This window comes from Brachyhypopomus gauderio, chromosome 2, assembly GCF_052324685.1.
Source record: "Brachyhypopomus gauderio isolate BG-103 chromosome 2, BGAUD_0.2, whole genome shotgun sequence".
In the NCBI taxonomy this organism is placed as follows: Eukaryota; Metazoa; Chordata; class Actinopteri; order Gymnotiformes; family Hypopomidae; genus Brachyhypopomus; species Brachyhypopomus gauderio.
The window spans coordinates 22,799,460-22,804,799 of record NC_135212.1 but is presented as its reverse complement, the minus strand read 5'-3'; positions in this window follow the sequence as shown (position 1 = coordinate 22,804,799).

Genomic DNA, 5,340 nt, shown 5'->3' with positions numbered 1-5,340 from the left:
TAACCTATCGGTGTTCACCATGCTCTATCCATGTTCACCATACCCTATCAATGTTCACCATGCTCTATCAGTGTTCACCATGCTCTACCAGTGTTCACCATAACCTATCAGTGATCACCATGCTCTATCCGTGTTCACCATACCCTATCAGTGTTCACCATAACCTATCAGTGTTCACCATGCTCTACCAGTGTTCACCATACCCTATCAGTGTTCACCATAACCTATCAGTGTTCACTATGCTCTACCAGTGTTCACCATAACCTATCAGTGTTCACCATGCTCTATGCGTGTTCACCATACCCTATCAGTGTTTGTGGCTCGGTCTACATCCGATGCTTGTACATTAATACAAACAACTGATTCAATATGCTTTTCAACATAGTAAAAACCAATGAATAAACAAAATGACAGCACTACAGTAGACAATGTTGAGTCCTTTTGTGTGCAGGACCTGAGACAATATGGAAATTCTGAGCATCACTGGTCTAACTGGTTCCTGTTTTAGACTCTCCAGAGTACTGACATTAGGGGCCGACTCTTTACAGCATGTCTTTGGGCAGCCTTGTATGTAGCTTATGGATTCTGCATATGTATAAAGTAGCAAAAGTGTTTATGTTTAGACAACGTAGTGACTGTGCAAGAGGCACAAGAACAGGCACAAAAGCCTGAAGGCATATGAACATATCTTTGTCTGTTCTATGGATATATTTATGCCCTATTTTAGGTTATGCATTGAGTCTGGAATAATCTGGAGAAAGGTACAAATAACACAGAAATAAAATCAAACACACAACCGACTAAAACACAATTGTAGCAGGGGTACGCAGCAAGCATCTTCTATGGTCATACATACATTTTGACTTAAAAAGAAAAATAAAATACATGAAAAAACATAAATACAGCTGTAGAATGAAAATGTATTACTACACACACAAACATACACACACCTGTTCATGTTTACAGTATATAAATATTCTCATTCCTGCAGGATACCATCAAAGATTTAAAATAGTCATGTTGTCTTGGTGTTTACCAGACAGTTTATCACCCCCTTGTTTTTCCTCACCAATGACAGCGTTGACCTGATTGCTAGTTGCTCACGGCATCAGTGAGCTGTCCTCCCACCAGTAAACCATGACTTATGCCTCATAAAACCTTAATGACAAGGAACACAGCATTTCTGACAAATTCCACCTATGGATCAATCTGATCCAACTCCCTTTGACTTGCTGGCCAGCCTGTAGATATCACAGTTTGTCCAGTGCAAGGTCACGAAGTAGAAATATGAATTGCATTTTGCATTACTTCCAGATGAGTGAAGCTGTCAGACCAATAATACCGGCTCTCCCTCCTGCATTCTGCCACTTTTTCCCCCTGTGTTTTTTGGCCAGGAGGTCATGGGCAAATTGAAAGTGGCAGCTGGGCCAGCGTGTGCAGCAGACTAATACTGTTGGAGTGCCCTGTCATGGCACAGATCAGAGCTTCACAACAAGCAGTGGCCACTAGAGCTCCCTAGGTTTGGGCTATTTGAACAAAACATAGAAAAGGCAGGGGAGATGGATGGGGTCTCACTCCATTTATACATTTATACATACATACATACATACATACATACATACGTACGTACATATACATACATACACACACACACACACACACACACACACACACACACATATATATATATATATATATATATATATATATATATATATATATATATATATATATATATATATATATATATATATATATATATATAGTATATCCTTGAGCATGTTTTTATATACTTTTTATATACTCATGTCTAGTTTATAATCACATGTCTAGTTTATATACTCATATCTAGTTTATAAACTCATGTCTAGTTTATATACACATGTCTAGTTTATATACTCGTGTCTAGTTATCCATTGGCATAAGCAAAGCCTAATAGGTCTAAAGGAATGACTATAATGCAAACAAATTAATTGACAATGGACTATTGAACTTTGAGGACTTCATGAGGGATTCATTTCTTCATTAGAAACGTCTGTCCAACAGTGGAACCCTCAGCAGGCTAATCATGATGTTATAAATGTGTTATCAGTCTCTGTAGCAGCCTTCGCTGTTAACATGTTTAAATGAGAAAAAGAGGTTTGTTCCTGTCTTCTTCTTCATGTAAATATAATGACTTGTCATTTCATCACATTTCATTCTATTCTTGGCACCTTCAAAACTAAGGAGGCCTCAGATATCCACGGCGTTGTTAATAAAAGCATGTCATTGCTGTTACGTCAACTTGTCTTTTGATGTAAGGGTGGAAAAGGTTTTTTTTTGTTGTTGTTGCGTTGAAAAATACCTTCTACTCCAAGCCCTGTTTTCCTGACAGGTATCCATTAAAGAGACGTAAGAGACCGACGCTGTTTGTGGACGTCCAAAGCACTAATGATTATAAATATAAAAGGAATTTACATGTTCAGTAACGTCAACAAACCGCGGGACAGCACCAAAACAAGCGAAACCTGAACTAATGGTGCCTGTCACTGACGTACCTGATATGTATTACAATATACTGTGCGTTTGACGGCAGTATGTGGTGGTGTTGGGGGCGGAATTTACACTGGAAAAAAATTTTGGAACGAATATTCATATCATGGTTGTCGTTTATAATAACAAGAGGCGTCGATTTCGAATCATTCTAATGTTTGATATATCTTAAGATTTACGTGGTCGACATTTTTAAGAGGAGAGAACACGGCCAGTTATTCAACATGGACACAAAAGATGTCAACATGCTGAGGGAGCTGCAAAAGCTTTTCTGATGTTATCAAAATATCAAAAGTAAGTCGCACATAGGAGCTTTGACAGGGGTCAGGGTCCACGTCTCCATCTTCACGTGTGTCGGGATAGGTCTGGCCAAGAGACCTGTGGTGTAAATGGGCTTCTACGCCTGTCATCCCCTTAATAGACTTGTCACCCAGTGCCACCGCCGCAGGAGCAAAGCTGGTAGCATATCGTGCAAAATCCGTATGTGGGGAGGTGGGTGTCAAAGAGTCGTGGAGGAAAAGGGACAAAACGCCATATCTAAAATTCATATGAACGGGCAGGCAACGTTCTCGTCTGGAAAGTTTAGGGTTAGGGTTAGGGTTAGGGTTAGGGAAAGAGAGTGTAGTTATGGAGCTGTTCGCTGATTTCTTCATAAGAATACTTCGTTTGTTTGTTTGATGTCCTCCCTTTGCGTCTGATTTATTTATTATTTTGTATGATTTTTTGTACAATTGTGATCCGGAGTGTCAGAATTTGCCTTCAATAGTAATAGATAGAGAATCTGAAAATAGCCTACAGTTGCACTGGCAATAATATAAATTAAAATACGTTTTTATTTTTTTATTGATCCAAACATTCATTCTTCCATCCATCTACAGGTGTCATGTTGGGTTCGTCGTTGCCAAGCGGCTTTCAAAGTAATGTTTTGATAGTATCTAATTAGGTACAAAAATCTAAAATGCCCCCACCACCCAGATCGATTGTAGCACTTTCTAATTGCTACGTGTCCAATTATCTGTTCCACAGATAACGATCCATGACGATTTTTAAAGTTTTCTGACCGTGGCGATAGATGCAAATAGATATAATATACATTTTATAAAAAACTGAAAGCAAAACAGACCAGTTTTCCCATTTCCAAAGGACAGAAAATCAAGAAACAATACGAATTCGACCACAGATTAGGATGTTTTTGGTCATTTATTGTCTGGATTAAGAATCCCAATCTACCAAACTTCCGTAATAACCAAGCAGGACATAGGTTCAATCACAACAATAACAACAACAACAACAACAACAACAACAACAACAACAACAACAACAACAATAATAATAATAACAATAATAATAATAATAATAATAATAATAATAATAATGATCTTATGCATGCAGTCCATGTTTTATTAAATAGTTCAGTAGTCCAAGTTCACTTATTACTGTAAACCTACTTTCTTCGGCAAATTATTGTTGCCATAGTAAACGTATTACAAAAGATATAACATATTCTACCACCACCCACATTCTGCCACTACCCTCTGCCACCACCCAGCACCAGCACCTAATTCCTGATAGAAAAAGTGAAAGTATCCTGTGCGAAACGACGTGAGCGTTTGCACCTACTTTCAAGTGATTATGAAGCAGAGTTCATCTTAGTGTGAGTAATGATTGCAGGTCTACGCACGTGATTCGAGTTTTGATTACATGTCTATGCAAGTGATTCAACCCAGTCCAGTATCAGAACACAGGGGTGGCGTGCTCCATTTAGCTGTATTGGGTCGCTCGCATTTTTGTTCCACAGATAACGCAAATAAATGTAGCGAAACCGTAATGGCAATGTCAGCGCCAACAGCGGGTCATAAATCAAACCAAGGGATTTTAATTTGTTTCATTGAGTCTCTTAATCTCACTCCCCGATTCTCTCTTTTTTGTGATCGCAGCGTAATTGTGCCAAATGCACTAAATCTAATCTTCGCCTATGGTTTCCCTTTTTTTAACCTGATTCTTTTTTGGTTCCCCCGCCCCAAATATCCGACTTTGTTCAAATAACGAGTTATTGACATTGTGTATATACAACGCATTAACAGCGGTGTGAAAACCAAAGCGCCTCATATCATATGAGACAAAGCAAAACGGTTGGACAAACAGTCGGACAAAACTATTAGACAGAGTTCATTAGAAAGACTACGAGTTGTCCAGTTTGTTGTGTCGAATCAAGCACTTTCGTCAGGTAAACCCAATTAGACCATATTCTGGGCTTATTTGGGGATGTTTTCTTTTCACGCTCTTCAAACACCCACACAATTCAACGAGGTAAAACATAATTAGAGACACTGTTTCATTAACTGTGTAATATATATGTTAGGACATAAATAAATAAATAAAGTTATCCTCTTCCACGACGCCTTTATCTCTCTGTGGACAAGAAGGCGGCTTGTCTTGTGCTTTCCAAAATCTCTCAGTCCTGTTCTTACATTATGAACTCCCTCTCTCTCTCTCTCTCTCTCCCTCCCTCTCTCTCTCTCTCTCTCTCTCTCTCTTTCTCTCTCTCTCTCTCTCTCTCTCTCTCTCTCTCTCTCTCCCTCCCCTTTTTTAGTTCACTGATCTGAACTTGAAATGCGAAGGCAGCAGCACTAAGCCTTCAAACGTGTGATTTTTTCAAAAGATCTCTGGAAGCAATCTCAGCCCGCCTGACCCCTGACAGCTGCACGTCTCCGCATTCCTCTCTCTGCCTGCACTTCATTTGGTAGAAAAGCTCTCAGATTCACACCTCTGTCGGTCAGCACAAGTGTTTATTATGTGCATACACAC